Here is a 25,607-nt window from a genome sequence, read left to right as displayed (position 1 = left end):
ATCAAAAGTAAGTAAAATGCCACTAGCTGTCCTAGCAGGAGGCATCAAGATGGAAACAAACAACAAACAAACAAACAAACAAACAAACAAACAAACACAAGATCGCTGTACCCAAAAGAACTAGCCGACAAGTCCATCATTTCTGGAGGTAGCATATGAACAAGAACCAATGGTGCCGAAGGAAGAAGTTCTAGCTTCACTGAATGTATTAGTCCCCCCCCCCCCCCAAAAAAAGCTCCAGGAATTGACAGATAGCCAGTGAACTATTTCAGAAAGCTGAAAACACACAGGAAGCACTCACTTGTCTATGCCAGGAAATTTGTAAAACAGGTTTCTGGCCAACTGACTGGAAGAGATCCATGTTTGTGCCATTCCAAAGAAAGGTGACCCATCATCCTCCTCAAACTATAGAATGATATCACTGATATCACGCACACGTAAGATTCTGCTGAAGAGCATCCGACAGTGGTTGTAGCAGCACAGTGACAGGGAACTACCAGAAGTTCAGACCGGCTTAAGAAGAGGATGTGGAACGAGAAGTATCCTTGCTAAAGTCAGACGGATCTTGGCTCAAAGCAGAGAACACCAGAAAGGTGTTTGCTTGTGTTTCATTGACTATACAAAGACATTTGACTGTGTGGAGCATAATAAACTGTGGGCAACCTAGAGAAGAATGGACATTCTGGAACACTTCATTGCGCTCATTTGGAACGTGTGCATGGATCAAGTGGCAGTTGTGTGAACACAAGAGAATGCTGCATGATTTAAAGTCAGGATAAGTGTGCATCAGGTTTAAGATGGGTTATATAAAGAAGAGTGCAGCATCAGGATTGGAGGAAAGCTCATTAAGAACCTGCAGTGTGCTGATGACACAGCTTTGCTTGCTGAAAGTGAGCAGGAATTCAAGACGTGTTGATGAAGATCAAGGAGTGTAGTCTTTAGTATGGATTACAACTCAGAGTAAGGAAGACCAAATTCCTCACAACTGGACCAGTAGGTCACATCATGATAAAGGGAGAAAAGGCTAACATGGTCAAGGGTTTCATCTTGTTTGTATCCTCAATCAATGCCCATTAGAGATCAAAAGATGCACTGCATTAAGTAAATCTGCTGCACAAGACCTCTTTAGAGTATTGAAGAGCAAGGATCTTTCTTTGAGGACTAAAGTGTGCCCGACCCAAGCCACAGTACTGCCCATTGCATCATACGCATGTGAAAGTTGGCCGTTGACTGAGGAAGACCATAGAAGACTGGATGCATTTTAATGGAGCTGGAGAAGAATATTGAAAGCACCACAGACTGCTCAAAGGACAGACGGATCTGTATTAGTAAAAGTAAGGCCAGGGTGCTCCTTAGCGGCAAAGATGGCAAGCGTTCTTACATACGTTAGACACATTGTCAGGAGAGACCGGTCCCTGAAGAGGGACACCATGTTTGGTTCAGTGGAAGGGAGGCAACAAAGAGGAAGGCCCTCAAGGTGACGGGTTGCACATCAAGGGCTCGGGCAGAGGCACCGTTGTGTGGACGGTGCAGGACCAGCGGTGTTTCCTTCTGCTGTGCGCAGGGTTCATATGGGTCGGAGCCGATCCAACAGCACCGCACACCCACAAACAACAACACCACTGTCCTCACCTGTTTAAGAAAATCTGAGGCCTGTAACCCAATTGTTGGGCTAAAAAAAAGGCAGGAAATCTTTAAAATATCATTAACGGCTACAGGTTTGTGACATGGTTAAACTGTTGACTATAGCTGCCATCATTCCCAAAATAGGAGTTATTACTGATTCCTCTCTTTCTTTCATACCTCTGGCTTTACATGAAAAAAGTGGGCCTCAGTCCTAGCACCAGTTTTACTTTCACCCCACCCTAAGATACCAGTGTCTCACTAGGACTTGAGCAAAAGCCTCCTACTTGTTCTTGCCCATTTACAGACCAGTCTCCTGTGGCTAGCTGCCGCAGAATCAGCCCTGACTTATGGTGACTTTATGTATAACAACCAAACAGTACCTCATCCCGTGTCATCTTCGTGATAGGGACACTTGAATCTACTGTTGAGGCTATTGTATCAAGCCATCTGTCTCACCAAGGGCTTCCTCGGTTTTTATCGACCCACTATTTGACCACGTACACATGGTGTTTCCAGTGACTAGTTTTCAGAAGTAGATGCCAGGACTTTTTTCCCCCTCATCTGTCTTCTTTGGAAGATAAAGGCAGCATGCTTTGTTTTAAGGGAAGAATAAGATTGTGCCAAATCCCTGTCCGAAGCTCCTTGCCACGACCACCAAAGGCTGACATGACTTTCTCACACAGAGAAAACCGATTGCAGGTCATTCTCTCACTTGATCCTGCCTCTAGTCCTGCCGATCTCGCTTTCTCTTGAACAGGACAAGCTTGTTCTGCACCAGGGTTTTGTCCTTTGTGCTCCCTCCCTTTGTTTGCCAACGGATCATGTCCTCCTTAGAGAGCATCTTGGTTAGTGGCCTATGGAACACAATTCCCCTACATACACATCTCCCATCATGGCCCTGCATCCGAGCCCGAATTCTCTCTCTCCCAACAGCCGTTGTCCTCTGATGATTCGTTGTGGTGATCGTTGCTTCCTTGTTTATTATGGTCTTCGGGTCCCCAGAAATGAGAACTCAGTGAGGGGACTGGAATGACTTCTCCATGCTGTGTGTCCCAGGACCTATAACAGCGTCTGAGCCAATGTGGTGCTTGGATACACAGGTAAGAGGGTGGATGGATGATGCTTCATGGACAGATGAAAGGAGACATGAGCTGCATGTGGTGAAGGCTGAAAGGAACTCATGAAGATGAATCACGAGTTTGACTTTGAAAGACAAACACAAACTTGCTTATGTGCCAAGACGAATCTGAGACTAGTAAAGACCACGGACGGAAATCACCAAGTCAGACTGGCCAGTGGACAAGCTTTCGAACTTCTGTACAGTAACTATAAGAAATGTGCCCCTCTGGCCCAGAGAAACATCAAGTCACAAACGCTTCCCATGTGCCAGCGACCATGTAGGATTCATAGCAATTCTATCGAGTATATTCTACTACTGTCACCATTTTACAGATTAACAATGGAGGCTTAGAGGAGTGAATTTTCCCACAGTCCCACAGTGAGGTAATCCTACAAATAGTTTGTGAACCCAAGTATTCGAATGCCTAAGTACCAAGACCTCATTACAAGATTGCACTGTATGAAACTAAGTTCATAGTTGAGAAGAGAAATGTTTGGTAAGGGGATCGAACATTTAAACTGAGGATTAAACATTTGAAATCCACATGGTATAGGACCCCAAAACTGTGAAATTAACGTTAACAACTGGTCTCCATCATTATAGCCTCATACTGCCGCAGAGGCAAAGACTACTTTTTATGGACATTTTTCTGACTTTGGGTTCATAGGAATTTCACACTTATGTAAACAATTGTTGCTGAAGGTACAATCACACCCCCCAAATTGCCAACTATGAGAGTAATTGAATCTTCCTGAAGGGAAGACTGCAAATTCCACAATGGAAAACTGGGCTGCCCTAAGAACACAAGGCAATAAATTAATCAGAAAGAGGCCACCAAAAGTATGCTAAAGATGCTCAACAAGATAACAGAAAGTATAAATGAGAGCAATTGTCAGTTACATCATCTCCTGTCAACTTGTGAAGGGGTGGAGTCTAGCCTATCAATCAGGTCACATCTTGATGACCTCATTTGGAGTGGTGAAGAAGATAAATAGCTCACTGGAGGCTGGATATGTTCACTTTCTGCTGTGTATTCCTATTAAAAAGACACATGGAGCTACACTAGCACTCTGGAGCTGGAGGAGCCACAGGGAGACACATGCCAGCACTGAGATGCTTATACTGCCACTGGATCCACAAGACCTTCCACCCATTGGCCTGTGATCTTCTTCATTTGGCATCATTGCATGCATCTCGTGAGTCTGAAGGAATTTATAGATTGGTATCAGACATATGGGTTAATATCAGACTTATGGACTTGATTTTGGACTGGGCTGGGATGTTTTCTCAATATTCAATTGCTCTTGTATATAAAACTCTTTCTTATAGACATATGAATGTCTACAAATTTGTTTCTCTAGTCTACCTGGACTAACACAATAATGAAACAAGAAAAGAGTATTAAATAAGCAGATCTTCAAAACAGCCATCAAAACACCCACAAATGGAAAACAATATTCATTGAAACCGAACACTTAAGGCATGGATTGATTAAATGGTGGTTTTTGTACATAGACTTTAAAATAAGAATACGTTACCCAGAGTATAGCAAAGGGGAATAGTGGTGTGTGTGTGTGTGTGTGTGTGTGTGTGTGTGTGTGTGAGAGAGAGAGAGAGAGAGAGAGAGAGAGAGAGAGAGAGAGAGAGAGAGAGAATGAGAATGTCTAAAGAGATGGATGAGAACTTTCCAGAATTAAGGAAACATATGAGCCATCCTGGGTAAAGTACGCAAAGTCTTGAGGTAAAACGAAAACAATAAAGAATTGAATTGAGACTTATATACTCGTGTATAAGCCAAGCTTTTCATCACATTTTTAATGCAGTTTTTGTGGCAAAATTAGGTGCCTCAGCTGATATTCGGGTCAGTTTATACTCACGTATATACGGTAAGCAGATATCTCATTAGACACGGCGGCAAATGTCAGAACATAGTACTAGTATCTTAAGAGGAGTGGAGGAACTCCAATACCAACAGAGTTTATAGCTCAAAAATGAGAGTTAAACGAAAACATTTTCAGACCATGACTATTTCTGAACGGTCACCTAAAACACTACTAAAGGATGCATTTCAGTAGAAATTGCATTAAACCCCAAATTAAAAAGCTGAATGCAGAAAGCGATGGTGAGAAAAGAATTGGGGTACAGTGAGTCATAACCCATACTGAAGGTTGCAATCCTTGGTCTTCATCAGTATTTGCTTCAAGCTCTTCCATTTCCAGAAAGCAAGGTTGTAGCATCTGCATATTTCAGGTTGTTAAGAAGCCTTCCTCCAAGCTTGATGTCACATTCTTCTTCATATAGTCCAGCTTCTCTGATGATTTGCTCAACATGAAGATTGAACAAGTTTGGTGAGAGCATCTTACAGAGACGCCTTTCCTGATTTTAACTCACACAGCATTCCTTTGTTCTATTTGCCTAACTGCATCTGATTCACGTACAGCTCCCACAGAAGCACAATGTAATGTTCTGGAATTTCAATTCTTCTCAACGGAAATGTTTCAACAAGCTGATAAAGCACTGGAAGCACTTAGTTGTCTATGCCAGGGAGTTTGAAAGATAGCTACTTGGCCAAGTGACTGGAATAGATCCTCATTGGTACCCATTGCAAAGAAAGGTGATTCAACAGAATCAGCATTCAACAGAATGTTTAAATTATAGAACAGTATTACATGCAAGTAAAGCATTTGCTGAAGTCACATGCAAGTAAAGCTTTGCTGAAGAGCATACAACAGCTTTGACAGGAAGCTGCCAGAGGTTCAGAAGAGGGTGTGGAACAAGAGGGTATAATTGCTAATGTCAGATGGATCTTGGCTCAAAGCAGAGAATCCCCAAAAGATATTTATCTGTTTTATTGACTATGCCAAGGTATTAGACTATGTGGGATACATGGAGGTAAACCTAAGTAAGTATTGCTTATGGGGAAAACTCGAAATAATTTGGGGCATTTTAAAACAAAGTTTACCATGATGCCTTTGGAAAACATTGCTGAAGCAAGACACAAAAAATGCAGCCCATTAGACTACTGGTGGTTGATAAATGTAATTACGTTACATTGCGCATTCAACTCTGACAAGTGACATCTAAATACAAAATAAGCAACAGAGGGACAACATATTTAACCAGCAAAAGATTAAGATCCAAACTATATATGAAGTGCTACATAAATCAATAAGCAGCCACTGAACCCAATGGGAAATTGGGCAGTAGATATAAACAAGCCATTTAAAGCATGAAAGGCTCAATAAATACATGAGAATAGTCAATAAATTAATGCAAATATACTCAACCTTACAAGGAACTAAAGAAATGCAAATTAAGAAAGCAAGAAGATATTATTTCCCTCCTATTTGACTAGCAAACATAAGGTGTGACCACACCAATGCTTGACAAGGATGCAGGAAACCAAAAACTCATGTACAAGGCTGGTACAAATGATTTGATACACTCAACGTTGGAAGGCTATTTGGTACCACACTCGCAAGGGGGCCAAAATCAGTTCTTGGTGAACAGTTTTACCCAGCTCATGCATAAAGATAAGTCCTGGATGGTGCAAGCACTGAATCACTAGCAGCAACGACTGGCAGTTCAAAGCCAGTCTGAGGAGACTAGGAAGGCAAGTCTGGTGATCTGTTTCTGAAAGGTCAGAGAGTGGCAAACCCTATCGAGTAGTTCTGCTCTCTACATGTGTCATAGGAACTGATTTGGCATCAACTAACAATAATCTGACGTTGATCCAGTGATTATTTAGAGTATGGACCTCAAAGAAAATTTGACACCCATGTACAAGGTGACGTCTATACACATTGACAATCATGAAAATCTGCCAACTATCCAAATGCCCGTGACAAGGAAAATGAGTAATTAAACTGGCACCTGCTCATAGGTAGAAATATTTTCCAAGAATTAAGTGGATAATTGAGACCTACATAATCCAATAGGCGTCAATATAAAGCAAAGTGAGAACACTAGTTGTACATGATTGTGATCTAGAATCTAGTTCAGGAAAAACATACAAAGTCATCTATAAAAAAAACAACAAAATACGACTTACTGTTATAGTTGCATACCTTCAGTTAAAAGTGGGAATGACACAAATCAACTTCCCTCTGGGAAAGCAGTTTGGAAAATAGGATTAGGAATGGAGACCAAGATGTCTTCAAGCCAGGACACAATGTTTTATTTCTTTAAAAATAGTTGAAACAAATATTGTAAATTGTTAACATGCCAGATCTGGGCAAAGGTAATTTATGACATGATTCTCTGTACTGTTTTGCATGTTTGGAAAAAATTCCCCAAAAAGGAAGAAGCAGAGAATGCTGAATCATGTACGGCAGAAACAAGAAGGGACCAGCAGAGGCTCTTGCAATGGGACACAGCATGTTTTATGAAAACCAACCTGGAACGGGTGTGGGGGGCATAAGAGGAGCTGGCGAGGAAGAGGTGAGGTCCATCCCATTAAACTATGTCAAGCAATGGGACTTGGGTTTGCCAACAAAACAAAGCCAACTGCCGTCATGTCCATTCTGATGCTTGGAGACCCCAGAGGACACAGCAAAGCTGCTCCCTAGGGTTTGCCAAGGATGGCAATTGTTTCTTGAGCGGCAAACCTTATCTTTCTTCCCAGAATGTTGGTGGGTTCAAACTACTAAGCTTGAGGTCAGCAGCACAATGCATCATCTAGTTTGGCACCAGGGCTCCGTGACTCAAATTAAGAGGTGAACAATGAAATGGAGAAAGGGAGTGAGTTCAAATGGTATTTAAGAAAAGGAATTTATGTATATTATACAAATTTGGTGTAGAGGATGAGAGACTCAAAGATGACTTAAGGAAATGCAATAAATATTTCAAAATGTGTAAATGAATTTCCATTTTAACACATGTGCCTTAAAAAAAAACCACACCAACCCCCCTGGAATGTAGTGATGTGAAGGAATTGCTTACAAAGACAAGAAGCTGCATTTGTGAGAAAAACGTGGTAGACAAAAGGCCATGAGTTCTGTGCTCCTGCTCTCACGGGGAGGGCAGTCTAACTCCCTTTCTTGGAATCTGGGTTGGCTCTGAATGACGACGTGATGAACAGCATGTGCCAGAAGGGACTTGTCATTGTAGGTCACCAGAAGCTGATACTCAGGCTTGTCCAGGGCGTGCTCTGGGAGAAGTCAGCCTCATGTAAGAAGTTCCTGGCCTGGGACTACCATGCTGTGAAGCAGTCCAAGATAGCCCTATGGCAGCTGTTCTCAACTTGTGGGTCGTGATCCCTTTGGGGATTGAATAACCGTTTCACAGGGGTTACCCGATTCATAGCAGCAGCCATCTGACAGTGATGAAGAAGCAACAAAAATAATGTTATGGTTGGGGGGTCACCACCACATGAAGAACTGTATTAAAGGGTCGCAGCATTAGGAAGGTTGAGAACCACTGCCCTATGGAGAGGCTATGTGGAAAGAAAGAGAGAAAAGGGAGAGAGAGAGAGAGAGAGAGAGAGAGGGCATGGAAGGGAGGAGAGGTGGAAAGAGTCTTCAGATGATCCAATAACCTCAACTCAGATGTTAAACACATGATTGATTGTAACCAGCTTTTAGATGACTGCAGCTGCAGCCTTTATCTTCATGAGACCACCCCACCCCCACCCCCCGCCAAGTGGCAATAACTGCTGAGAACGAACCCGGTCAACCCCCAGAGCCATGAGACATAATCCATTGTCCGTTTGGGGGGTCACTGACTCTTGAAGTGGCCTGCTTTTCACATTTAGGTCATTGAGCTGGAAGGCAGTTCTGTTTTGAAACGCTGAGTTGAGAGTTCTGGAAGTAGAGTTATCCCACAGGCCGATGACAGCGCTGGGGTCAGAGTGAGTTATTAGCACACTGATGAGTGTAGTCGCTTTTCAGCCACCAGCATTGGTACAGCACTGCGCCATCCTCTGAGAACACGCGATGCAGAAACACAGCCCCGCGGCTCTCAGTGCCTTCTCCCTCTGAGGGAGGGGACAGAGAGGTGTTCCAGGCCCTACAGCAGGGTGACGCTGTGCTCTGTGCAGGCGGGCAAGCCCAGTAGCTGTCGAGCTTATAGAAGAGACATTTCCATGTGTTAGCATGGGTGATTGGTGTGTGTGTGTGTACTTCAGTCATTTCAGAAGAACAAGTATTTGGTGTCAAGCACAGGCACTTCCCGAGGACCCGGATGATGGCAGTAGAGAGACTGATCGATAAATACCAACATTATCCTGGAATTTGAAGTCAATAGCGAGGCAAATTGCCTTGCCTTGATGACTGGCCTGTAGTTTATGAAGTAATTTCAAAGACACAGAAAGGCCCTGATGAAATCACTTCAAAAACAATCCAAATAAAATAAAATAAATAGAAACAAAATGCAAAATGAGATCTGCAAGTCCATGTGTCCGTTTTCCCATGTAGCATTTGCTGTTTTATCACAAACGTCCCTCTACGGACGATTCTCTATAATAGAAGAGGAACATGGTGTGGTTTTGCCTTTTGAGGGAAAAGTCTACACTTGACTAACTCACAAAATGCTTTTTCTTTACCATATCCTGTTAAGTAGACACAACCATTTCTGTTGTACAGATATTGATACCAAAACTCAGAAAATACGAGCTATCCTCCGAAGGTTACAAAGCCGGTTAAGAGCAGGATTTGAACTCAGATCAAATCCAGGAGAGATACATCTGTAGAGACAGTAACTGGATTAATGGTGTAGTGTGAGCGTGGGAGGGGAGGTTGGAGGGAAACGAGGAGCTCATAGCAATGAGAACAAGTAGAAAGAAAATGTTCTGGAATTGGTTGTGGTGATGATTGTACACCTCTTTCTGAGATGACCGAACTATTGAAGTATGTGATGCGTGAATCATACATCAATAAAGCCATTTCATATCCTCCATCCCTCTTCCCAGGGTTGCCCCTGTCTTCAAAGAGGTCCACTGTGGACAAGCAACGAAAACACACGCCTGTGAGACAATGAAAAGATAATCAGTGAAGTGAAAATATATGTGAGGGAAAGACAAGCCCCACAGTGGGGTCTGCAGAGGGAGGGAAAGCCTATCTCTCAGATAGCCTTGCGGGGCAGCGAGTTTTGAGTCGGGTTTTGTGGAAAGCAATAGGCACATTTTGGTGGAAGGCAAGGAAGAGTGTGTGTTCAGCAAGGCAAGTCACAATGTGGTGCCTCCATCTCCTTCGCACACTGTCACACGTCCTGTACAACTCCGAGTGCAGACTACATTTTATCGTGGTGTAACACCTGCGCATTACTCCCTGTTGGTGGGACTGGCTAGAGAACCCCTCCCCAACCTGTGTGTGAAGCAGCCTGCTTAGACCCCACCCCCAGCCCCACCCCACCCCAGGGCCTAAGCCCTAGTTGCAATTTGCATAGCTCTGCCTGTCTCACCTCCTTTCCCAGCAGCCCCCCAAGCTCCTCTCCTCTCCCATTGGCCAAGGCAAAGATCCTCCTCTCAGCCCACTGGTGAGTATCAATGGCAGCCTGTTACTGGAGTTTGTGTGGGTGTGTGTGTGTGGGGGACACGGTTGTGGGGGGGTGCTGATGAGTTACCAGCTTGGTGACAGGTGGCACCAACCCTAGCAACACCCCTGCCATGATGATCCCTCCCTCTACAACTCAGTCCCACCAGCAGCCACTGCAGTCACGAAAGCAGCCATCAAGGGCCTTGGGATCATTTTGCTGTCGCCCCCTCTGACAGTGTCAGGTTGCTGTAACCTGCCTTCCCACTTTCCCCCTAGTGACGTTTAAGTCTTTAATGTCTGCCCTCTCCCTAGACCGGAAGCTTCCCTAGTGAAGACTGGGTCTTAGAACAAGACAACCAGCTCTACATGTGTAACACAGAGCTGAGTGTTGCTTCCCAGAGTCTGGTAATGCGGAGAAGAAAGAGCAAGGTTGGCAGTCATTTGATGGGAAAGAATAGAATGAAGTACTATGCAGACGAGGTAGGGTGCCGCCTCGGAGAGCCTGAGTGGGGAGCAGGGAGGTGAGCTTCAATTTCCTCTTTTTATACGGCAGGATTAAATATTAGTATTCAATCACACGAAAACATTGAAGCACCCTGGTAAACCTCAACAGAGCAAGTATACAATCTTCCCAGCTGTTCATTAAATGAAATATCCATATATAGACCAGGAATTTAGTTAGAATGCCAGAGGGCCAGGGAGGGGTTCATTGCACAAGAAAGTTACATTTCCAGCAGCTTCCTTCCAACAGAACAGAAAACACTCTTAATTGCATTCTATCTTCTTCCCATCCCTCTCCTTTTATTTTCTTCCCCCCACCTTTTAAACACAGCTTGCCTTCACTGATTTTCTTCTTCTTCTTCAAATTGCCCCAGGGACTGGGGGAGGGTGTGAACCATTCCTGAATGGTTAAATTTTTATTTGAAGAGAAGAGCCCCAGCTGCCCTGATCTTAAGATATGCACTGTCTTTCAGAATAGAACTCAAGTCCGACAGCTTGGACTGACCTCCTCTGGGTCCGAGGCATGATAACACTCACCAACACTGAGACCCGGGCAGGGATCTCTGCTGGAGCAGACAGCAAGCGCCAAGCTCAGAAGAAACAGCACAGACTCAGCTGTGCCTAACAGAGCTTCACAGGTGATCAGAAAAACTCTGGCTGCCTTTTGCCAATGCCTGGCTCCATGGACTAGTTACTCATGAGGAACATTTGAAGTACATTTAGGTGGTGTCTCCCTCATCCCAGGGGCCCAGTTGGTACAATAGTTAAATCCTCAGATGCTAACCAAATTATTGGTGGTCTTTCCCCATCAGTGTCTCTGGGCACCTGCTCCCATAAGATTTCAGTCTAGGAAACCATGTGAGTTCTGCTCTGTTATAGGAGGTTGAATGGACTTGGGATGAACTTGACTCAATGCCCTAACACTCCTACCCCAAAAAAGATGATGGGATTTGGAATGGTGCTGTAAGTGGGAATGTAGCCTGAACGCAGGTGTGGTGAGCTAGGTTGTAGCCCCAGCAGTAGCCACTTGATATAAACCCTCACAGAATTAACTCCCAAGATGAATAACGTGGCTTTAGTTTGTTTATCCATTTGCATATTCACTCATTCTTTCATTGCAGAAATAGTTGTGGGACATCTGCGGGAGGCCAGACACCGTGGTAGGCAGGAGGTATGCAGTGAAATCTGAACCAGACATGGTCTCTGTCCTCCAGCAGCTGACAGCTATTGAAAGTGGCATCTGTGTGAAAGATTGCATCAATTAGCCAAGTTCAACTGAGAACAGGCTGTAAAGAGGACGTTTCTCCAAAATCCCACCATCAACTCCCTGGTGAGCCAAGCCCACAGTTCCTTCAAAATACACAGGTGCGTCGTGGAGATATTACGGGGTTGGTTGCAGATCATCACAACAAATCAAATGTTGCAATAACGTGAGTCACATACATTTTTTTTTGCTTTCCCAGTGCATATATATTATCTTGACACTGTATTGTGGCCTAATAAGTTTGTAATAGGACTATGAAAACATTGAAATATTATGAGAATGCTTGAAATGAGACACAGAGACACGAACCTATACTGTTGGAAAAATGTGCTGATAGACTTACTAGGTGCAGGGTTGCCACAAGCTTTCATTCAATTAAAAAAAAGATAGTATCATTTATAAAGTACAATAAAATAAGGTATGCCTGTATTCCAAATCTAATCATGTCCTAGTAGCTCTCTCTAAGTCCATGATCTGTCACTTTAAAAAATTGTGGTGAAGATAGATGTGGTAGTTATATAATCTCATGTCAACTTCAGGGTATTCAGAATGAAGGGGTGGAGTCTAGCCTGTCAATCAGGCCATAGCCAATGGGACCTCCATGTGGGCATGGCCTTCTCCTGAGGATTCTGGGAACTCCTGTATTCCTCCCAGGAAGTGGGAGATACTCTCTGCTTGTCTTCCTGCTGACAAGCCACATGGAGCTACACAGATGCAGCCAGAGCCCTGGAACCAGAGGAGCCACACATGGAGACCTATACCAGCGCTAGATGCTTCCACCACCACTGGATCCACAAGATTTGCCTGTGATCTTCCTACATTCAGCATCACTGCATGGCTGCATGAGTTTAAAGAGGAATTTATGGACTAGTATTGACATATGGGGTAATGTTGGAGTTATGAACTTGATCTGGACTGGGCTGGGATGTTTTCTTAATGTACAATTGCTCTTTGATATAAAGTTCTCTCTTACACACATATGAATGTCTCTGGATTTGTTTCTCTAGTCAACCCTGATTAGGCTAGAGGAATGTGTTGTTCTGGGAGGGAGGGACAGCACATGCTACAGTCCTGTTCACGAACTATATTTTAATCATCTGTAAGATCTCTTTCCTCTATAAATGTCTAGGATTCCATGAAAAATGAAATAAAAAATGATATGGACTTTTGAAAACCGAATTTCCATGACACAAATTCAAGCTACTGAGTTTGGTGGCTTCTAAAATGTCACCATTTGGGGACTTTGGGTTCACATTGAGTTCAGCAGTCTCCCTTTCTTCCCTCCTCTAAAAATATTCAGCCCAAATTTTCTTTTACCATGAAAACTCTGACTTCTGCTCAAGTGGGGATCTAAATGGCCTATCAACCCTGAAAGAGTCTAGCATCCGGAAGTCTATGTTTTCTAGTTTATGTAGCAGAACAAACAAAAGATAGACTCTCAAGGCTTGGATTTTGCCAAATGGCGCAAACCAAATCCTCTCACTGGCCAGCTGTGATCTTAAGCAAGTTAATAGACTATGACACCTCCTTGGTCCTCGTCTGTCGAAGGGCAATAATGATAATACTTTCTTCACTCGGTTATTGTGAGGACTGAATGTGATCATGTAGAAAAGGTCATTGTCAGGGTTGAGTGAAGCAACTTAGAGAACTCCCTGGAGTGGAGGATTGAGAGACCCACTGTGTGAAGATACTTGGTGTCTACCCTGAGATGGGCTGAGCCCAGCTGCCTCTCACTTATTGTCTGTAGCAAGAGGCATGGCTATATCTCTTTATGTCTCCTTTCCAACGTTTTGCAGGTATGAAAGGCATATGGCTTCACGCCCTCCACCTGATTGTAACCTCCGCTGTTGTCGCTTGAGGTAACAAAGGAATGCCTATGCCAAATTGCAGCACTCTACCCAAGTAAAAGAGTAAAGTGCCAATGGATCCCTGAGAAATACAGTGTTGAAAACCGTCAGGAACACATGAATGGATTTTACAGTCAGGAACACATGAATGGATTTATCTCTTCAAGTCTATCAAAGAGAATGAGATGGGCCTCAAACATCGAGAACATTGGCAGTCATCATGCTACCTGTTTTTCTAAGTAAAAGCAGTTCATTATAAATTTTGCCCAAATCGTTGGGCTATGTAGAACCACGAGGGTGTGTAACTTTTGACCTTATTGAGTTAGAAGACTGGATGAGCGTGGTTTTTATTTTACATATCGACCTACTTTCTACAATTAATAGAAAACACTTTATGGATGAATTTTCTTGAAAAAGAAATAGTCGTCATGGACTGTGAAGTGGGTATGCCAAAGTGGTAACTTACCTTCTAGCCTTTCTCTGTGCAGACAGCCCTCTGAGGCGCAGTTCTTCCCCTCTCTGCCCCGATTATACGGGTAATGTGCCCTGCACTACTCAAAGCCGCAGCATTCTTTGTCTTCGCCGTGAGAACTTGCTTAGAGCTTGCCGCCATCGAATTACATCACCGACAAGTGTGCATCTGGTTTCCAGCATTTTGATGGCAGTTCCCTGAAGGCTCAACAATTAGGTGCGTAATGGTGCTGTTTTCGTGATGCTGAGAGTAATCACGAAGAGGGGAACACAACCCAGGAAGGAATTGCAGTCAGGAATCATTGACTAAGGTGTAACTCGTGGAAAAAGCGTCTCCGTTTAGAAGCTGAACTCGTGGCATTAGTCCAGGCAGCACAGATGTGGAAGCCTGAGAGAAATTGTTTGGAAGAAACTGTATGAGGGAACCAGACTCTATTATATGTTTGTTTGTTTTTCTTGCTCCGTTTCCAAAAAAACCAAATGGACACCAGAGGGACAGAATGCTTTGAGTTACATGACACTTCCCTCCTTATCTATGGAGCACCAATTCTGTGCCAGGCACCCCCAAATCTATAATTCCATCAGATCTACTCAGTCTTCTAGTGGCTTAAGCAACATTTCTACTACACAGGAGAAAATGCAAGTCCGGGGAGGTCATCTCAGGGGACTAAGAAGCACCATGGAGCACCGGTGACTGAGTGGTTACAGGTTGGACTTGCCCATAGTCACCAGTAAGAAGCATGGTCTTAGCTCATTTATTCCAACAGGCACTGACTGCCCTGGCATGCATAGTTCAGTGCGTGAGGTCCCTCGTGAAAGCAGAGTGGGATGGTAAAGGAGGTTCAGGGTTCTGTGGGGACCCAATTCCAGAAAGACTGTCTCCTCTCGAAGGTGATACAAGTTATCCAGGGGAAGGGTTGAGAAATACTTTTCTAGGCTCCGGAAATCCTAAATGCAAATAGTGAGATCTGGGAGAGAGCAAACTCTCCTTATAGAACCGGAGAATTACAGGTGATGGCCAAGAGCAGCAGTTCTCAACCTGAGGGTCTCGACCCCTTTGGGGGTTGAACGACCATTTCACAGGGGTTGTCTGAATTATAACAGTAGCAAAATCACAGTGATGAAGTAGCTATGAAAATAATTTTATGGTTGGGGGGTCACCACAACATGAGGAACTGTATGAAAGGGTCGCGGCACTAGGAGGGTTGGGAAACACTGGCCAAGAGGGATGGGAGGGCAGGAGGTGGGAGAAATTGACAAAGATTAGATGGTACAAGAATTTTAAAACTGGATAAACACTTTGGATTTTATGAAGCAGAGGATCATAAGAACTGAGAATTTCAGGAAGCTAACCCAGACTGAAATACAGAGAATGCTAAGAGGGAGAAAGACCCAAGACGGAGAGGTGGCCTAGGCGACTGTCATGAATTGAGTTGTGTCTCCCCAGAATACGTGTCAACATGGCTAGGTCAGGGTTGCCAGAATTATGCAATTGTCCTCCATGTTGTGATCCGATGTCATTTAGTTATCGCACGTTATCATAAAATCACAACAAGCCCACTGACATCCAGTCCACGCTGGCTCACAGCGACCCCTGTGGGTTTCCAAGACATTAACTGTTTACAGGAGTAGAAAGCCCCTTCTTTCTCCCACGGAACTGCTGGTGGTTTAGAATTGCTGACCATGCTGATCGCTGACCAGCTTGTAGCTTAAGATTGACAACATAGAGTGGCAACATGGGTTAAGTGTTGGACTGCTAATCACAAGGTCCTTGGTTCAAACTCAGTAGCTCCTTCATGGGAGAAAAATAAGGTTGTCTGCTCCTGTAAAGGGCCAAACTTTCCAAAACCTTATATAGGGTCAGTATGCGTCACATCTACTAGAGGGAAGTGGGGTTTTTGTTTTATTTTACAGTGTGAATGAGACATGATGCCATCTACAGGATTAGTTTGTATCTTCAGTGCATCTCTTTTGGGACATAAAAGAGTTTGTCCAAATGAACAGAGATTACATGGACCTGAAAGAAGAGCTGAGATTGGGGTGTGATCACAGGACCTTGTGCTGGGAATCACCTAGAGCCAGGTACTAGAGAGAGAAAGTCTTCCTCTAAGACCAGTACTCTGAATTGGGATTTCTAGCCTCCAGAATTGTGAGAGAATACAGTTCTGTCTGTTAAAGGCATCCACTTGGGGTATTTCTGTTACAGCAGCACTAGCGGACTAAGAGAGGCCAATGTCTAAGTGAAGGAGATGATGGCGGTTTGGGAACTGGGAGTAATGATGATAAGGAGATACATTTGCAGAAATAATTGTTAGGTAGCATGGAGTCAGTTCCAACTCAGGATGACTTTATGTAAAGCAGAATGAAGCATTGTGTCATCCTCACTTGTGGTGTACCAGATAAATAAGAGTGTGCTAGGCTGTATTCACTAGAGAAACAAAACCCATGGTGGCTAGCTAGATAGGCAGATATAGACAGAAAGAGCAAGAGGAAAGAATGAATGAAAGAAAGGTAAACTATAGAAACTCATATCAAGAAGGTGGCTCACACGGTTGCAGAATCAGGGAAGCCCGGTCTGGCTCAGATAGTCAGCTAGAGGCTTTTCCTGACTCATGTATCTGCAGGAGCTGAGAAATCAGGAAGGAAGAAGGCCACAGACTGGTGGCTGCAGAGTCGAATGAATCCACGATCAGCAATATGGCAGGCTACTGATTACTCACAGGCCAGCAGGCAAAATGATGGGCTTTGGGCACCAGTTCAAAGGACTGGAAGTTGATGTGACAGAGGCAGGGTCCGGATCAGCAAGAAGTGCCAATCCTTCCCACAGAATCTGCTTAACTAGAAGTAGACCACATTTCTGAGAAACATTTCTTTCCGTTGTATCAGGGCTGTGACCTGAGTATGGAGGTGGCACTCTTATCTAATCCAGATCCCCTCACGGAGTTGATTATATTGCCCGGTCATATCATGGGAAGGCATAAACTGCTAAACAACTGGGAATCTTTGTTTCCGATAACTTTGCCCAGTCAAATTGACATAAAACCTAACTATGGCAATTGGGTTCCTTCAAAAGAGAACCTTGGAATAAGAACTTCTGTTTCTTTGTTTCTTTGTATGCACTTGTAGGTGAGTGGGGACGTGAGAGAGGGAGGGGAAAGGAGGAAACCAGTACAGTGATGCAGCCTATCACTAGGATATGAGCAAAAGGAGCCAAATTCCATTGGGATCTTTGGGAGAAAATACAGAGCATACATAGCAGGGGGCTTCTAAAATTAATGGAAAAAGATCCATTCTCTTTCTATTCCATTTTCCTACAAGATTTTTTAAAATTCCACTCATACATCAAGAGTCATCTACCCACAAGGTTTTTGAATTCCACTCATACATCAAGTCATCTACCCTAAGATGTGAGACAGACAGGGCATTTATCTATCAACTTTGATTGGGTGACTCTGAGAAGTGTTAACCCCCACACTCTTCTGGTCATGTGCCTCTGAGGCCAGAAAAGGCTACTTGAAGGAAGAAGAAACTTTCGGCACGCGCAGGAGCAATGGAGGATGTGGGCGAACCACTCACACACATCATCTGCCACGCTGGCAAAGGGCGTCCGAGGGAATCAATAGCATCGTCTATTTTAGATTACCGATTCCAAGAATCACAATGAAAAAGTGGGAATCAGTGAGATGATAGAGTTAACTACACGCTTCGGGGGATGACGTAGGGGTACCCAGGCGTGGTACCTAGATCATTTGACACACGACAGGGATCTTTTCCACCAAACAAGCACTGCCAAATATGACGATAACTTGATCATGATCTTCAAAGTTCTATTGTATTTGGACTCGAGGACTGGAGACTTATAGTCAGCGTTCCTGGCCAAACATTAATCAAATTGTTTTTAAAGAGCTCAATAAGCAATTAGTTCGTGGGGTTTCAAGCCAACTCGAATGCCTTTGCCAACTAGCTCTGGCAGAATCTTTCCCTTCCCCAACCTGGAATCAGGGTGTTGAGAACTACAGACATATTCTTGAGCTGAAATACTCCTGAGCTGCACGTGGTTAAAGAATGGCTAAATGTGACATCAGGTGGATGGTGATGCCTGTGTTCAGAAGACTGTGAGAGTTGACATGCTCTGCTTTTCTTCCCTCCCTTCAACAGAACACTTGGGGGAATGTTTCTCATCATGCCCAAATTAAATCAGTACGTTTCCTCAGGCTTGTGGTTTGAGTCTATGAGAAGTATTAGCTCGTAGGTTATCTCAGCAAACCAGACAGCTCACAAAAGGCAGGGTTGGAGTCAGTAATAACAGATAGGCTGGTATTTCTCAGTTTACCAAGACTGACCGTCAGCAGCGACACACACAGAGACCATCACATCCCTTTATCCTGCTCTGAGATGATGCATATGTTGGATTTTCTAAGTGCAAAGACTTTAGCTTTACAGGACAAGTAGACGTCAGCCAGCCCTTTGAAACTTGAATAGACATTCATTTATCAAATATTTATTTTGAGTACCTACTAAGGGCCAGATCGTGTGCAAAGCATCAAGGACACAAATGGGAGAGACATAAGACATATTTTCTTCTGCACAACTTTTATGCCAGGGAAACAGTATCCACTTCCATTCACGGCTCCAGACAAGCTCTCCAAAGTTCCCTGCCAGAGGCGTGAAGTCACCCCACAGGAGAAATTAGACTTTCTGGACGGCGAGTGAGAGACCAGGATAGAAGTGAGGCCATGTCTCTGAGTGTTTGTTCTTCATCAGAAAAATTCAAGCCTGTCATGAATCCTGGGGTGTCAGGATTTCTCTATGCGTTTTTAACTTTCCATTCCCCTGAATCACTGAGGGTTGCTTCTTGAGCCATTCTTTAAACATTCTGACAAGATAAATGTGATACATTTCTGCTGAAAGGAGAATGCTATTTTTTTTTATGACGACAAAACCGATTCCCAAAGGAATGAAAATGCTGGGTGCAGAGTGTGTTTCTCAAAGCTGCCTACCTGCAGCTGGGAAAAGTTTCCCCAGATGTCAAGCCTGGGATCTGAAGGAGTGTGTGTTAGCCTGAGTGTCGTCACAAGCCCCTCACAGCTCTTCCAGGACAGCAGCATGCTTGAGTGACAGGTCTTTCCGTCGACCATTTCTACAAACTGGAATGCTTCCAGGGCACAAGGGCAATAGCAATGCTTGATAAGTGATTCTTTCTGTTCATCGTGTGTTATACTCCATGGAAACTGAGGTCAGACATTCACTAAAACCAGACTGTGGACTGAATTATGGGAAGAATTCTATTTGTCTGATTCTCAAGGTTGACCATTGCATTGTCCTCCTTGGAGTGCAGGACCTTGGCACTTGACAAGGATTGTCCTATTTCTTCTTACATATCCTCAAGGGGGAGGGAGGTCTCATGGCTCCATGGCCAAGTGACTTGTTCGGGGAATTTTCTAAGCTAGCCTGTAACTACATCAGTTTGAGAGCAAAGCAAAACATCTTACTATAAAGAGCAATAAACAAGGGCAAGAAGGGAGAAGCAAGGGATTCTCGTTAACATTTGATTATTCTGGAAAAGTCTTATATGCCTGATACTTACTGACCTGGAGAGAGGAAAAGCTCACCGTCACACCTATTTCTGGTCAGTAGTTCAAAATCACCAGCTCTTCCTGTGGAATGTCAGTTTGGAAACCCACAAGGGCCGTTCTGCCCTGTCCTGTAGGTTCACTATACGTCCGCATTGACTCGATGGAGGTGAGTTTGGTTTTGGTTTTGTCTGAGTACATGAAGTTCCAAAGCGGTGCACGAGAAGATTGAACAAAAGTGCCCCCCATCCCCCGCTTGGCTACTAAAAAAAAAGAGTTGAAGATGTTTATCTAATCAGCACTTAGCATTGGCCTTTACAATAGTTTTAAAGTTTCATTTGAAATGGCATTATGTCACCCACACACCGAGTCTGGGTGCAAGGCAGCACCTTATGTTTCAGGTTCTCCTTGGCACTTGAAGCACTTTGGAGTAAAATGAAGACGGGAGGGAATTGACGGTTTATTTTTCCTAAAGACAAAAACGCTTAAGGTCACATTTTTTAAAGCACTTTATTTGGATGACTCTGCATTTTAATGCAGGTGACTCCATGTATGGAGGCCCGAGACAATGAACTTTAGCTTTTAATATAGAATCTGTCTAAAAATTTTATATTACGAATCTACTCGCCAGAGAGATCCTCCTTCCCCCACTCCCTGCCCTGTTCAACAAAAAAATTTGACTGACAAAATTTTTATGGAAATTCTACCAAAAGACTTGCGGCTTAACACAAAGAGAACACTGACACATAGTGACTAATGTTCCAGAGCACATCTGTGTGCAAATTGTCACATGGGGAACCCAACTTGCTATGTAGACTTATGCTAAAAACTCGGCAAAGCAGTGAAGAATTTTAATAAGAAAACAGGTTGTAGAAGACTTCCAGCCTCCTCCTCATCACGAGTGCTATCATTTGTACTATCCCCTTCCCCATGGAAATAGTTTGCCTCCGCTGGCTCACAAAGGCCATCTTGAAATATTTCCAAACACATTTGCAAAAAGAAGAAGGAGAAAATGTCTCTCTGTGTGTCTTTTACACACACACACACACACACACACACACACACACACACACACACACACACACACACACACACACACACCCTCTGGCACCGCTTCTTTCCCCTGCTAAAATGATTTGAGCGGTGCGTTCTAAGCCAGGTAGGAGGACCTCCCTGGGAATCAAGAAAAGGGTTCATTTGGGGCTCCCCGCCCTTCCCTCAAGCAACACTAAAACCCCAACGATTTTAAATAAAAGTGTATTAGGTGCAAAGAAGAAAATACAGGCTGGGCATGTCACAAGTAGACGCGAATGCCCGCCACCTGCAAGGCTTTGGGATGGCCGTGGGGACTCAGTGTAGGGTGAAGCTCCTCACAGCCTTCCAGGTGTCCGCAGGTGGGGGACACAGAGCCAGCCGGCAGCCCGGAAGGGCAGCAGAGTGCTGTGGGTTCTCTGACCCGCTGATCCAGGGCACTAAGAGTAGAAGGCAGCCGGGGCAGCCTGGAGGAGTCGAAACAGCAAAGCAGGCGAGTTGGAGAGGTTGAAACCCGCGTTTCCTTTGCACCTGCACGGCGCTCCCCGCACAGCCCCTCGGTTCTGGCCCAGCCAAGCACAGACCACCCGTCAACCTCGTCGGGGCTTCCACACTTACCCCCAGGAAGCTTCCAGGAGGCCCCCGCCCTGCACTCGCCAAGTCTCCGCTGGGCTCCCGCTGGGTGCGCCCGCCAGTAGCTCACTGCCGGGTCCAGCCTGCGCCCGGGCGGGAGGCGGTGGACTGGGGGAACCCGGCGAGGGTCGGGCGGCGGCGGGGGCAGCCTCTCACCTCCCGATGTCCGCCGGCCAGCAGCAGTGCCTACTCCCCTCCCTGCAGCCATTATAAGCGCTTCTTTCTCCCCGCCCCGGACCCGACCCTTCCCCGCCCCGGCGGCCCCGGGCCCGGAGCATTTCCCCCGGGAAGGGGATGAACTGACACCGGAGCGAAGCGGGAATGAGAGGATCCAGTAAGCAGGAACTGTCTCATGGTCACAGTGCTCTCCGAGCCCACGTGGAATCCCTACTTATCCTCAGCTCAGGGCCGGAGATGGGGTGGGATGGAGAAGGGGATGGGGCTGGGGGTGGGGGTCACTGAAGGCAGGGCCCACAGAGCGTCCCTGGAGGACTCCTTTCCCTGTACCCGCGCTAGGCGCGCGGACCCCAGGCCCATAAACTCTGTGTCTAGAATGGGGACGTCTCTCATTTGGGGACTTGGTCTTTGTGCTGAGGTCGGCTCGCCAAGGCGGGTACCACAAGGAAATTCCAAAGGCTTCTCTTTCCTCTGCACTGGAAAGGCCCGGGTGTCCCAGTCACCCTGTGCCCCCAGGTTGGGATCCAGCGCCTTCTGGCATGCAGAGTCCCCAGGAGAATAGTCTTGATTCTTAAGTCAACTGAATTTCTTGCGGTAAGTCCATTCATTCATTCATTCATTCATTCATTTATCCATCCATCTATTTATTTATTTAACAATAAAATGAGCATCTACTAAGTACTGCTATTAGGTGTTGGCGACACAAAACCAGGTAAATCAGGATCTCCGCCTACATTCTAGTGGAGGTGGGAACTCTTGGGAACACCGAAGTTGGGGTTCGAACTCAATTTTCTGGCCAGCTTGCTTGAAGAAATAAAGCCCACGCTGAAATCCAAAATATGAATCAGGCAAACAACTGGGGAAAGAATAGTCTCAGGCCAGGGGAACAGAAGCTGCCCAAACCGGGAAAAGAAGGGCAGTATTGACTCATCCCTGCTCAGGGGGGAGCACAAGTGGGTTTCCTCCCCAACCCCCTGCGCCCCTCCCTTTATAATTTGATGATTAAAATTAAATTTTAAAGAGCAATAAAAGTCCCTGGGTGATACAACTGACTAAAGGTTCGATTACTAGTCCGCAGGTTGCCACGTGGAGCTCTCTCATAGGAGCCTCAGAAGACAGGCCTGGTGATTCACATCGGAAAGGTCATGGCCTTCCTTGAAAACCCTATGGAATGCTGTTCCCCTCTGACACACAGGAGGTCACGTGCGTCTTAATGTCAACTCGCAGCTCGTAAACTTGCACGTGGTAGAGCTGGGGTTCGAGTGCAGGCCATATAACGCCGGAAAAGTGCATTCAACTGCCGACAGCATGAGGTATCAACCTGACGAACGACAAGTTCAAGACCAAGATTGCTCCCCCGTGAAAAACCTCTGCCGGCTGGAGTATAATCTCAAATCCCACGGAGACCGCCATTCAGTTACTTTGGCCAGCTATATTAACCTTCGGTGTTTTCTTTTTTTTATATTAACCTTTTTTTCCCCCACACTGAGGTGCAAATAGTAAAGACAATTTTGGGGAGTCCCTTAGCACGTGTCCCGGATCAAAAGACTTCCTGTTCGCTTCATTGACGAGACACAGGACACTTCTTTTAATTTGATACTTAGAGTAACGTTTTAAAGAGAGCGCAGAGCCCCTGAGTGGTGTTAATAACTAAAGGCTTGGTTACTAGTTGGAAGATTGGCACTTACAGGAACCTCAGAAGATGCACGTGAGTGGTAGAGTTTTGCTTTGATGCAGGGGATGCTGAACGAATTGTGAGAGAGAGAGATCAAAGAACATTGGGACATGTCAAACTATAAATGACTTCTACCTAACAGCCTAAATTAGGTAATTTAAGTTTTCCTGTTCTCATACAGTGTTATCGTTTTAAAATATGCACTTGATTAACCAAGATACTTTCCTTATTTCAGAGTGATATGGAAAGACATAGATGAGTCCTAAGTGACTCCAGCTTTCTAGCCAATTGCAAGCCGATATAAATTCATTTTTATCAAGGATGCTGCACATGCACACCAGGCCCATACTATGATGTCTCTATAGGAAACGTAAGCTTGGTAGAGGGCTTCTGGGAGGCAGAGCCCGTGACCCATAACCAAGCCGGACTAATAATCACAGTCCAGTGGAATGGCTCAACAGCACCACCTCAGCTACCAGCTGAGTTTCCCTGGCATCTCAAAATCTCCCCATCCATTGCCCTGGATCTTCTGATGCCCAAAGCCTTTCAGAGGTGGATCAAACTTTGCCCAGCACTCAAAGAACCAGACTCCCTTTCGCCCAGTGTGGAACAAAGTGGCAGAGAAACAGGAAAGGTCCTTGGGTCTCTATATTGCAGGTGGTGGCCTGCACTGACCCAGACTTTCCCATTGTGCAACCCTCGCTTGCGTTACCAGAGACAAATAAATGGGCAGCCAGCCAGTGCTCATCACTGCATTTCTGGAGCCTAGTCAGGACATCTGTATCTCAATGGGAGGTGTGGCCATCTGCGCCTGGATGGTTTTTTCAACCCTTAACAAACTTGTCACGTCGGTATTCATTCCAAAATGAAAGCGAGGGCTGCAGGCAAATGAAGCCACAGACATGAGCTGGTCCACCCTGGCAGTGCTGGGGCTCTGGGAGCCTTTCCATTCACGGGGAAGGAGTCAGTTCCCATCAGGTTAAGAAGACAGTTTCAATTGTACTTTGTATGAAAGTTTATATAGAAAAATTACTTTCAAAAATCAATAATTCTCACAGGTATTGTTCCACGACATTGGTTGTAGTCCTGACATGTGTCAGCACTTTCTCCCTCTTTCCTTCTTGGGTCCCGTGTTTCCATCTGGGTTCTCTGTCCCTTCTAGTCCTCTCAGCTTTGGCTTGGGGCAACTACTGTGCTTTTGGTCTCTTCTACTTGATTGTTCTGAGAAACACATTCTTCCCATTTATAGGGCTATCTATTATTTGGCTGGAAGGTAGCCTTCAGTTTTTAAGTTAGAAGGATTTCTCAAGGCAACCATGTCCAGAATTACTCTAGTCTCCTACTGACCAGTAAGTCTGGTCATTTAAAAATAAATTACTCCAAATTTTGTCTTACTCCCCCCATATTTATTTATTTATTTTAAAATTAAATACATTTATTTGGGAGCTCTTACATCTCTTATTACAATCCATACATCCATCCATTGTGTCAAGCACATTTGCACATATGACACCATGATTTTCAAAGCATTCTTTTCCCACTTGAGCCCCTGGTATCAGCTCCCCATTTCTTCCCCCTCCCTCCCCTACCCATCCTCATGAACCCTTGATATGTTATAGATTATTATTTTCATATCTTACTTTGTCCTCTGTTGTCCCTCACCCACTTCTTCATTGTTCATCCCCCTGAGAGGGGGGTTACAGATTAATCCTTGTAATTTATTCCCCCTTTCTCCTCACCCCCACCCTCCCCTAATCCTCCTGGTATCTCTACTCTCATAGTTGGCCCTGAGGGGTTTATCTATCCTGGATTCCCTGTGTTATGGGCTCTTATCTGTAGCAGTGTGCATGTTGGGCTAATCCGATTTTTAAGGTAGAATAGCGGTAATGATAGTTGGGGGAAGGGAGCTCCAAAGAACTATTCATACCAGGGATGCAGGGATGGTTCAACATATGAAAGACCATTAATATTATTCACCACATTGACATGCAAAATTATAAGAACTACATGATAGTATTGATAGATGTGGAAGAAACACTCGACAACATCCAACACCCATTCCTGCTGAAGACACTCAAGAAGATAGGAATTGAAGAAAAATTCCTCAATACTATGCAAGCTATATATGACAAACCAACAGCCAATGTGGTAATAAATGGAGAAAAGAAGAAAACAATTCCACTGATAAAGGGGACCACACAAGGATGCCCCTTGTC

General features: G+C 44.8%; 1 protein-coding gene across 3 annotated transcripts in view; it reads right to left on the bottom strand.

The window, feature by feature from the left end:
* The window catches only part of COL6A6 (collagen type VI alpha 6 chain), a 161,617-nt gene extending 139,794 nt beyond the window's left edge, over window positions 1-21,823 (bottom strand). The window contains exon 1 of one of the 3 annotated variants that reach the window (XM_075547205.1): window positions 21,525-21,823. The gene's annotated coding sequence lies outside the window, so the exon portion shown is untranslated. Of the gene's footprint in view, window positions 1-6,797; window positions 6,856-14,296; window positions 14,593-21,524 lie in introns of those variants that run through there. The other 2 variants (XM_075547207.1, XM_075547206.1) reach the window with 2 other exon arrangements.
* Between the last annotated feature and the right edge of the window lie 3,784 nt (window positions 21,824-25,607).

The sequence above is a fragment of the Tenrec ecaudatus genome, chromosome 4 (assembly GCF_050624435.1).
Source record: "Tenrec ecaudatus isolate mTenEca1 chromosome 4, mTenEca1.hap1, whole genome shotgun sequence".
Taxonomy (NCBI): domain Eukaryota; kingdom Metazoa; phylum Chordata; class Mammalia; order Afrosoricida; family Tenrecidae; genus Tenrec; species Tenrec ecaudatus.
Note: the sequence above shows the minus strand (reverse complement) of the source record. Positions and strands in the feature narration are given on the sequence as shown.